The sequence below is a fragment of the Lacerta agilis genome, chromosome 4, assembly GCF_009819535.1.
Source record: "Lacerta agilis isolate rLacAgi1 chromosome 4, rLacAgi1.pri, whole genome shotgun sequence".
Lineage (NCBI taxonomy): Eukaryota > Metazoa > Chordata > Lepidosauria > Squamata > Lacertidae > Lacerta > Lacerta agilis.
This window is the reverse complement of record NC_046315.1, coordinates 54342989-54354854: the sequence shown is the minus strand read 5'-3', so window position 1 is coordinate 54354854 and position 11866 is coordinate 54342989.

Here is an 11866-nt window from a genome sequence, read left to right as displayed (position 1 = left end):
ATTTCTATCAAGTGCGGCTACAACAGGCTCTTTGAAGTTACCCTTATTCCACAAAGCACAGCTGTGTTTAAACAGGTCAAAAGCAATTTCAGGAGCAGTGGCGTCAGAAGGGAGGAATTTCCTAACTCAAGGAGCAGTATCAAAGTTGGGCATTGCTGTGGGAAAATTCTGGTGGTTCTGATAGCACCACTTCCAAGTTAGACACATTGTCTGGGAGCTTCAGGGTTCTCTTTCCTCGCTTCTTTCCCATGCTCTCCGCTCACAATCCGCTTCTAGTCTCACAGAATTGGCACCAGGAAACGTTTTGCTTTTGCCAAGGAACTCTATATGATCATCCGCCCCTAGACACGCTGTTCTTTAAGGCTTATGTAACAATTGTGCATGTTAAAACAGTGTATTCAGCTCCAGGAGCGTCACAGAGTCTTTCAAAATGAATCTTGAGTAGGTGGAAATAGGCCATGGAGAGTGATGAGAACAATATTCTGAATCACCGTGATGAAGCTGACCCCATCCAGTTCTTTACTTAGATGTAGGGTGCTTCCAGTTGGGGCCTTTATGCCGTAAATGAGTCTATATGATACCACTTTTCTCTATGTATGAGTGGCATGCAACGAATTACACAATTTAGTCTGTGACATTTCATAGGTAAACCCAGTGCTTTTTTTCTTAAAAAATGTTTAGGAGTACTGTACTCTCATTTTGACTCAAGAAAATCACCATTTTATAGTTCAAATTGGGAAAAATAAATACAGTAAATGGACAAAAGCACAGAGATTCACAAAATGTTTAGGGATATGTGTACCCGTGCGTCTCTCCAGAAAAAAAAAGCACTGGGTAAGCCCCTGCTTTCCACCCACATGGATGAGCAGTCCTTGATAGGATGTTTCTGGCCCCTCCCTTTAATGCCTATTCCACACCCTCCACCACCTTTTCCCATTTTGGGCATGTACACTGGTATTTCTGCGTCTGCGTATGCACACCTTTTAAGTTCCTACTGAAAGTGCGGAAGAGTCAACATATCCATCCCTAGTTATGTTCCACAATAGGCAAAATGAAGGGTTGTGCTTTGTGTATGGGTAGGGTGAAGGGACAATATTCATTCATTCATAATAATAATAATAATTTATTATTTATACCCTGCCCATCTGGCTGGGTCTCCCCGGCCACTCTGGGCGGCCTCCAACAAATACAGTGGTGCCTCGCAAGACGAAATTAATTCGTTCCGTGAGTCGTTTCGTATTGCGAAAAATTCGTCTTGCAAAGCACGACCATAGGAATGCATAGGAATTTAATTCCCATAGGAATGCATTGAAATTTTCATCTTGCGAAGCACGACCATAGAATCGCAAAACCCTTTCGTCTAGCGAGTTTTTCGTTGTGTGAGGCATTCATCTTGAGAGGTACCACTGTATTAAAATACAATACAAAGTCACAAATTAAAAGCTTCCCTAAACAGGGCTCCCTTCAGGTATTTTCTAAATGACAGGTAGTTGTTTATCTCTCTGACCCCTGATGGGAGGGTGTTCCACAGGGCGGGCGCCACTGCCGAGAAGGCCCTCTGCCTGGTTCCCTGTAGCCCTGCTTCTCGCAGCAAGGGAACCGCCAGAAGGCCCTTGGTGCTGGATCTCAGTGTCAGGGCTGAACGATGGGGGGTGGAGACGCTCCTTCAGGTATACAGGACCGAGGCCATTCATTTCAATTGGTGGTTTGTTTGTTTGTTTTAAAAAAATACAGAGGTCTTCCTCAAGTATGATTGGCAACTATACCAAAAGAATGCCGACGATACCAAAAATCTGCTAAAGAGGTCTTGTGCAAGACTTGTGTATTATAAAGTGCCAATATATGTACTGCAATTTTGGCCTCTGAGTGATCCCCAGCACGTGTTGAAAGAAGAGCTCCTCTGAACTGGGTTGTTGAAATTTCCATATGCCTTCAGCATGCAGCAATTGGTGGAAATAGGCACACTTGTATTGTTTCGGCTGCCAGAAACAAAATGGTTAGGTTGGGCATGGATGAGGAGCAGACACAAGCAGGGGAGTGGCAAATGGGACCACTCACTGAAACTTCATCACACATATGACAAACCAGCCACTCCAAATGTGCTTCCACGTCAACAATAACTGTGGGTGTATAATGGGTTGTTTTTACTTAATGGATTTTCTGACTTTGGGCTCATCTACACTTCCATGACTTCTTCCACTTGTCCCATGACTTCTAGGCATGGGCATGAGAGGTTTTTCTTTTGGCCCTCTGCTGCGGAAAACCTGTTGTTTACTGCTAAATCAGAACAAACTCCAATGCACAGAAGATCCGATTGATATTTGTTCTGATTCAGCAGTAAAGAGCAGGCTTTCGTGGGGTACGCAGCAGGACCCAAGAAAAATCTCCCTGGACCCATGCCTAGTGTGGATGAACCCTAAATTGTACCCCCCACCACCACACAAAAGCATAGGTTGGCATTTTGATGACAATGATGGCAGAAGGACACTTTTGTGCATGAACAGCAACAATTCCACAATAAACCACCATCTGGAAGCAGCTTTAGAAAAGAATATAGAGACCTGCAGCCAATAAATATCTCAGTGGTTAGTTCCAGTCAATGTGTGAATTGTCTACCTCCTTAGTGTCACCAGTCAACACTGGTTAGCAATCCAACAGTCTTGCCTGTTCACTTGTTTCAAGACAACAGCGCATAAACTCACACACTGTGAGAGCTTCCCCAGAAGAACAAGGATGGCCTGGGAGTCCGTTGCATGTCACAACCTCCATATAAATACACAAATAAAATACATAAATTATGATTGCAAAAACTGGTGATGGCAATTTTTAACTCTGCATTTTTATGTGATATTTGGATGGCTGGGGATTGTTTAATTAGCATATGCAATTGTTAGTGAGCAGCATTGTCAGACATTCTGTCATTTCTGGGGGTTTCTTCTGCATGCTTTCATATGGAAAAGAATTGCAATTAGAGTATAACATCACATTTTAAAATGTTGTGATGGTACACAGTTTGGGGTGTTGTTGTTTTGGCATCTCCCCACTCAGAACAAACTGTTATAACCAAAACATGATGACTTCTGGTACCTTTCTTTACTTGGTAATAAAAATATCTGTTTCTGTTGACTTCGGTCTTCTGTACCTGTTCATTAAGCCTTACCTGCAGCCATGGGCTCCCAGTTTTCCTTTGGGTCACATCCACACCATACATTTAAAAGACATTCATACCACTTTAACGGTTATGGCTTCCCCCAAAGAATCCTGGGAGCTGGAGTTTACCCCTGAGCTGCAAGTCCTAGCACCCTTAACAAACTACAGTTCCCAGGATTCTTAGAGGGAAATCATATGCTTTAAATATGCTTAACTGTCCCCAGAAACACGGGAGCCAGTGGTCCCAGCATCACAAGCTTGCAAGGGAATGGGGTGGGTGGGTATCAAGCTGGCACTGGAACCAGAACCCTTGCTAAAATAGCAAGAGAATTGACCTTAAGGTAGCCAAGGCTGCCAAGAGCTAGACAGGGTAGGCAGTGGCGGAGCTCCATGCTCTGGCACTGGGGGGCAGACAGCAGGCGGGGGCGGGGCTGGCGCGTGGCCCCCAGCGTGGGCAGGGACACAGCCGCGATGGCACCCCACCAGGATCCCACTGCCAGTGAGGATAGGTACTTTACCATCACTGGTGGAGGAACAGGGGGCGGGGGGAGCACACTGCCCCCAGCACCATTGGGGAGGATGGTACTATCGCAGCCGCTCTCCTGGACATGCACCATGCACCCCCACCACCACACCGGGTACCACGCCCCCGCAGGCAGTGCACCACGTCCCCAGGACGCACGCCACTGTGGGTGGCACGCTACGCCCCTGGGATACACACCAGCCACACCCCCATCTGCTCTCCACCCCCGGTGCCGGAGCATGCATCTTCGCCACTGTTTACCATCACCTGCACCATAGTGCCTACGAATTCTTATGGTGGGCCTCTGGAAGCAGAGGAATACAGAAAGGTTCCTTCTGTCGAATCAGATCCATTTCACTCAATATTGTCTAAGCTGATTGATAGTGACTCTCCTGGGCTTCAACCAGAAATCTTTCCCTAGAGATGCCAAGGATTAAACTCTAAGATTTTTGGCATGCATTGAGCTATGGGATACACATCAACTGTCCTGCTTTGACAGAAGCCATCCTGGCTTGTGATTGGCTCCCAGGATGTCCCATTTTAGCTCCTGGTAGAGTGGTGGAGGTCTGCTCCTGGAAGCACAAGCAAGGCCTGGTTCTTAGGAGCCTAGATAGGAAGAGAGAGGGCTTGGGCTGCCAGGCAAGCACCCTACTCATGGCTTCTGTTAGGGTTCATTGCCTTCTTTGTTCCTGGCATTTGGTGCTTGTAAACAGGAAACTGCAAGGATGGCATGTGGGTCCTTTTCTGGACAACATTATATTAAATCTTCAGTTAAAGATATCTGTGTTGCATGGTGATAAGATATTAGAAGTACAGTGGTACCTTGGTTCTCAAACGCCTTGGTACTCAAACAACTTGGAACCCAATCACTGCAAACCCGGAAGTAAGTGTTCCAGTTTGAGAACATTTTTCAGAAGCCGAACATGCTCTGTTTTGAGTGTTATGCTTCTGTTTTGAGTGCCACACTTCTGTTTTGAGTGTTACGCTGAGGTCTGTCTGTTTTTGCTATTTATTTTGCGTTTTTGTGGCTCTTTTTTTGTGTGTGACTGTGCAGAACCCAGTTCAGCTACTAAATGATTGTGTGACTGCAGTATATTGTTTATTGCTTTCATTTTATGGATCAATGGTCTCATTAGAGAGTAAAATTCATGTTAAATTGCTGTTTTAGGGGTTGTTTTTAAAAATCTGGAACAGATTAATCCATTTTGCATTACTTTCTATGGGAAAGCGCACTTTGGTTTTGGAACAGACTTCCGGAACGGATTAAGTTTGAGAACTAAGGTACCACTGTGTGGTTACTTGAGATGATTTTCAGTTTCAGGTTGTACGGGGTAAGCATCATCTCCCTCTGTCTGTCTCCCTCACTCAGTCTCTCTCAAGAGTTCAAGGTCCAATGTCATTCCTTGTTTCCTGGATCTTTGCAACCTCTTGTGCCTATTAACCAAAACATTTGTATGATGCAGTGCCTTGCATTAGCATGATCCTGATTGGTGCTTCTGGGTGCTACTGTAATGCATATAACAATAATTAACTCCAGGGTTGAGAAAGGATTAGACTAGCCCAATCAAAGTGTGAAGCAAAAGTGGAAGAGACTGAACATTCACTGGAGGATAGGATTAAAATGCAGAATGGATTCTGGCAAAATGATGAATCAGAGAAATTGTGTGACATGTATTAAAACAACAACAACCCGGAGATCAAATGCAAAATGAGCTGACAGCAAAAGGGAAGGAATCACTGGGGTCATAGTAGCACAATGGGAAATGGATAGTTGGCCAGGCAGCTGTGTGCTGGAGAGAGGGACACATTTTGTCTGAGTTGGTGATGTTCAGTGGCAGCGAAAGGCACAGGCCATCCTAGGCTGTATTAATAGAATGTCTCATGTCAGATAGACGAGGAATCTTTCTAGCTCTGGTTAATATGCATATAATCCGTTAAAAAGAAATGAACATAAATAACATTCAGAACCAAAGAAAAACAGAATGACAATTAATACAAAGATCTGGAACAAGATACCTCCAAGTAGCTGAATTTCAAAGAGGTAAAATGATGGCTGAGATCTGCTTTCCACATTCATCCTACCAGTGCTCCAGCAAGTTGCAGCTTTGAGTAAAACTGTTAAGTGGCAAGAAAGTTTGTCGCATGCTTCCATTCACAAGCTGGACACCAAAAACTGCTTGGCATTCCCAAATCTGAATTCTGAGCATATACATAGAAGGGGTCCCATACCGAGTCAGACCATTGGGTCCATCTAGCTCACTAATGTCTATACTCACTGACTGGCAGTGGTTCTCCTGAGATTCAAGCAAGGGACATTCCTATCCTGGAATTAAGACCCATTGCATTCAATGGAATTCACTTCCTAGTAGACATCCATAGGATTGCTGTACCAAGGAGTAAGCCTCATAGATTCATTAGGGCTTACTTCTATGTATATATGCATAAGTTTGCATTTACTCATAAAAATTCTACAAAATTTATGAGCATGAATAAGTGGGCTCATTACTAGACACATTCCCTTAGTTTCTTTATCTTCCTCTCTGCTTTTGGCATACCATGATTGAAACAAACTGAACCACTGTGTAAGAAACACTGAGATAAAGACAACGCTGACTTGATTTGGATTAATTTACCAAAGCCCCCAAATTCTATTCAAAGTTTGTCATCTTAGGTGGCAAAGCCTGACTTATCATTTATCCCTTAAAATCAGTTTGATCTCATAAGTATATACTGAAGATATGAGCATTGATCTTGATCCTGTTTAGTTCCATCCATTTTCATCAGAGTTATAATCCAACAGCAGAGCACAGGAGTGGCAGGAAAGCTTGGCTCTTTCCCTAGACTTTTAGCAATATCTTACCACTAGCACAGCTGCGATGTGTTTTAGGGCTGTTTTAAATTTAAATGTAATTTTATTATTGTGGCAGACTCCCTCTGGGGAAAGTGCTGGTCATAAGTCTGAAGCAATAAATAATAGCTATATATTATTTGCCATTATCTTCTGCACAGAATGTAGGATGAATTATTGTTTGGAGGGTCTTCTCATGATTCGACTGGAAATAAGGAACCAGCAAATCTGTTCTTCTATCCACTTTAGAATCAGAGAATTGTAGAGTTCGAAGGGACCATGAGGGTCATCTAGCCCAACCCCCTGCAATGCAAGGCCAACATTTGACACCTCCCCCCAGCAATCGTAGTGCCTTCCCCAAGTCAGGTAAGGGGGGCTCTGGGCTTTGGGAAGGAGGCACGAGGCTCTGGCAGGATCCTAGAGCCATCCCACCTCATTTGCAAAGCTGGGCATGCACTAACTAGGCTTTGGGAAAGAGGCAGAAGGACTCTAGGACCCTGTCAGAGCCCTCATGCCTCCTTCCCAAAGCCCAGCACTTACTAGGCTTTGGGAAGGAGGCAGGAAAGCAGCCTCTGTGCCCTGTGCAGGGGGACCAGTCATGCTGCTCTAAATCTGCCTGTGGTTCCTCATGTACTACAACTACCCCTGAAAATAATTTTTGTGAATGGGACCTTTTTTTTTTAACCAAGCCTAACTGCTGTGTAGGGAAGGGGTGGCAACTGAAAAGGCAGGTAAAATGTAAAAGGTAAAGGACCCCTGGACAGTTAAGTCCAGTCAAAGGCAACTATGGGGTTGCGGCACTTATCTCGCTTTCAGGCCGAGGGAACTGGCATTTATTCACAGCCAGCTTTCCGGGTCATGTGGCCAGCATGACTAAAAACCACTGAGCCTCTTGGGCTTGCTGATCAGTAGGTCAGCGGTTCGAATCCCATTGCTCCCATTGCTCTGTCCCAGCTTCTGCCAACCTAGCAGTTCAAAAGCACACCAGTGCAAGTATATAAATGGGTACCACTGCAGTTTAGTCATATGGCAGAAAGAGAAGGAGTGAAAGGTGAAGAGGGGGAGAGAGGTTTAATAACTGTGTGAGAGGGAAGGAAGTGTTGTGGGTGTGTATGGGGTGGATATGGCTCCCCCCCCTTAACTTTGGCCTCACCCACCACTGCACATTTACCAATGAGGGAATGTAATCCTGGGGTTGAACAAGATTCCCCAGCCTTGAATGAGGCATGCATGCAATCATACAATATCTGTACACACACACACACACACACACACACACACACACACACGGGACATGCTCTTGTGCTTGCAGGTTTCCCACATGTATTTGTTTGGCCACTGTGAGAACAGGACACTGGACTAGATGGGCCATTGGCCTGATCCAGCAGACTCTTTTATTCTAATATCATATCTGTACAGTGTTCTTCTTGGGTTTACAAACGCAGTGACTCTATGCAGCACTCCTGAAGTGGACATAAGACAATCACATAGAATTATAGTATCGTAGAGTTGCAAGGGGTCCTGGGAGTTATCTAGTTCAGTCCATGGTTCCTGTGTGTGGTAAGAGATGCACACAATGCTGGCTCCACCATTTCTGGAATCAAACCCAATTGACAACTCTCTCCCACACTAGCATTGTCTTTTGTATACATATACCAACATTTATTGTCTCTTAATTGCAGTGGGCTGCTATGTGAGGCATGGAAATCTCTGGACGTCATTAGGCTACAGCTCTGATCAGCCCCTGCCAGCATGGCCGATGGTCAGAGATGGTGGGAGGACACCATATTGACTACCCTTGCCTTAGAAGGTATGTTCTTATATATTAAAAACCCCTATATTTGCATCGTCTGCTGCAGCTGTTGTAAAGAAGCAGGAAGTGAAAAGAAGGTCCTCGTGATATACGTTATACCTTGTGGTGGGCTGTATGGTTGAAGGAATGGTGTTGTGACCTGGGGCAAGTTAAGATTGATTTTATCTGAGGCCCCAGACTGCCGAAACTGCAATTGCTGTAGCCATCATGCTGAGATGCAATGAAGAGATAAACGTGAAGTAAGCTCACATGCACACATTAAATCTATATAGCCAAACGCAATTGCTCTGCTGTGCCTCATTTTAAACTCTGCAGTCTTCAAGGCTGCAATCCTGCAAAGAACAGAGGTCTAGATGTACAGGAGCATGTAGTAGAAGAGAATCCTGCATAACCAAGCAAGTGCTAAGGTGGTACCTTTATGAAAAGAAAAGAAAAACCTGGGTATTCTAGTCACCCTGGCTAAATCAATTACATTTCAGATCATGGGATCCCACCTCCCTTTATATCTGCAAATGTTCTTGTTGCTCCCTGACCAGTTATGTATAATGCTTTTGTGAATCATCTATAACTCATTCCTCTAAATTTAAACATAAAATGGTTTTTGCAAATATTGGGTTTGAAATCCCTTGTGAAAACACAGTGTTTTCAGCTTTCCCTGAAGTCGTGCAATGACAGCTCATGTGGGAAAGCATTAGGGACAATGACTCCTGCGTGCTCCCGGAACAAAATGAATTGTGTGGTTCTCTCTGGTATGCTTTACATTGTAACTCAAAAGGCAGATAAACAAAGGAGATCTAGCTTTCCTACCTAGTGCAGGGCACCTCTTTGATTATGTGACAGTCTTCAGAATGAGTGCAGGTAAGTATTGCTTTTTTTACTGCCAAAGTGTCAGAATACTTTTTTAAAAAGAAAGAAAGGAAAGGAAAGGGGAGAAAAGAAAAGAAAAGAAAAGAAAAGAAAAGAAAAGAAAAGAAAAGAAAAGAAGCAGTTGCTTACAGGCAATAAGGTATTTACAATCATAGATTTACATTTCCGTATAAGGAATGTTTTGTGTAAAACCAAAGGATAGGATTTGAGTAATCTTGCCATACTTTGATTTCAAGATCTTCACATCAATATCTGACATATGTAGGGATGCAAAAGTGAACCAGAAAGGAACTGTATTGGAAGAGTTATCGACCTGCAGCAAAAACGAGGAGTCTTGATTAGCTACTTTTTTTTTATTCTACCACATACCTGTATGTAGAAATGCATCCCTCATCATACAATCTTTCCAGCACATGGGGTTGAGAGAGATCTATTAATTTAGTGCATCTACACTGGGGTGATATGCTACCTATGACTCAATTTAAGTGATGAGTCATTTATTTTGACTAATGTTCTTTTGGTGTTCTTCTCTAAGTCATTTGGATCCACCATCCTTTCCCAATATTAGACAGTTGTGTGTGTTTGCTCACATCGCTCACCATTCCGTTGTTTGTTGGAACAAACACTTTCAGTCGTCGTTAATGACCTTTGTGCTGATCCTGCATTCATCAGGCGCCTGGCAATTTTTTGCACCTGTGATTATGCATAATCATGCAAACAACAGCATAAAGAAGTGAGGTGACCTGGGTATGGACCTTAGATTGCCAACAAGGGAATGTGACTGAAATGCCCTTCGGTTCCTTGTTAGAGTAGACAGGGTCTGTTATCGCTGAATAGTTGGACATATTACACAAAAAGCTTTAATAAATAAATGAATGAATGATCGCGATGATGATAAAGATAGAAAACATAGAATGACACCCTTTCAATCCTGTTTGTGGAACAAAAGCCTTTTATGAGAATGCAGCAACTTCTGAGTTTTCATTTATCTTTTCTTTCCGTTGTGCTCCATTGCAGTATGTCACAGAAGCAGAGATCCCAGAGTACACTGCTGCCCTTGGAAACTAGGAATGATGGGACATGCAAATACTGATGCTATTCCAGATTAAATGCCGAAGCAGCAGGTGTATCAGCCTGCATTGAAGAGTCTGTGGTTTTTTGTTTTTGTCATGTTCTGGCACACAACTGATGTACTGTCTACAGTTGGAAGCAGTATCCTTCTGAACAGCAGTTGCTGGAAACCATTGGGAAGAGGCAGAGGCAGATTTCGGGCAGTGTGGCTGGTTCTGGTGCACTGGGCACAGAGCCAAGAAGGCAGTGCAGGGCATCACAACTAAGGTGTAGTGAAGTGAGCAGAATGGAAGGCAAGAAGCGGGGGGGGGGGGGGGGGGGATGACGGCGATGACCAAATTTTGGCCTTGCACAGGGTTCTGCTGAATTTTGAAAGAGCAAAATCTGCCCCTGGGGAGCAAAGGATGTTCTTCTGCTTGGACCTTGCTTGAGGATTTCCCACAGTCAACTGTGAAAACCAGATGCTGGACTAGATGGGCCACTGACCTGTTCACTTCTCCAAGTTTCTCATTGTCAGAATGATTTACTGTCATCATTTAAAGCGATGCAGGTTTTCACTGTAATGATAAATGCACAGCCTCACAAACGGCCCACTAATCTGGCTCAGGGTAAAAGCGTGATCTAAAGAAAGCATGATTTGTGTGCATGGGGAAGGGGCACTCCTGTGACTCCATTTGTTCCTCCAAGGTTCTTTCTCTGAAACACTGACATTAAATTTGTTAATGCCCTAAGCCAGCTGGACAAGGAGGGCCTCTTCAATGTCAGAGCCTCAACAGAAATACAGGGGTAGAGAGCTGTGCTGACGTCAATCATTTTGCTGAAGGAAGTATCAAGTTAAACTGATAGTTATCAGCAGCACGTGTATATGTGATTTGATGGCTTTTGTAGTCATCTGTTTTGAGTTAGCTGGCACATCTTAGCATTGGTCTTCTTCTACGCAGTTCACTTAATTCAATAAGCTCTGCTGAAAATAATTTCTTTTGATCCTTAACCACTCTTCAAGCAAGACGAACTAAGATTTCTGGACTTGTTTCTTTTGGATGTAAGTCATTCTGATGGCATGACATTGAGAAGAATTTATTTGTAACTGCTCCCAATCTCGCTAAGATAGATTTCAACTGCAGCTTCTAGAGCGAGAACACGAAACGCATTTCAAATGCCTCTCTTGTCTCTCACGATACCCAAATCCCTGTGTTTCTATTCCTTGGGGAGAGAAGTAGGTCTATAGGAATAGGGGAGATATTTGATTTTGTTTGCATTTCAGTGAAAAACTACTTCATTTACACTTCTCAAACCAATATGCAAACAGAAACAGAACTAGCTATCCTCTAAATATATTCCATACACCTGGTTGGTGCTTATCTCATGACAGAGGTGCCAGGTTGCCTGCAAGACTGGGGTGTGTGCGTGGCAGCATGTAGTGTGTGGCATGCATGTGTGACATCGCACACAACAGAGGAGGCTGAAGAAGCTGGCCACTGGACCTTCAATGCACAAGACGTATGTGATGTCATGCACACATGTGGCACGCAGGGCGACCTCAAGATTGAGGGGACCCAACCCCCTTAAAAATATTGAGGGGGCTGAGGTACTT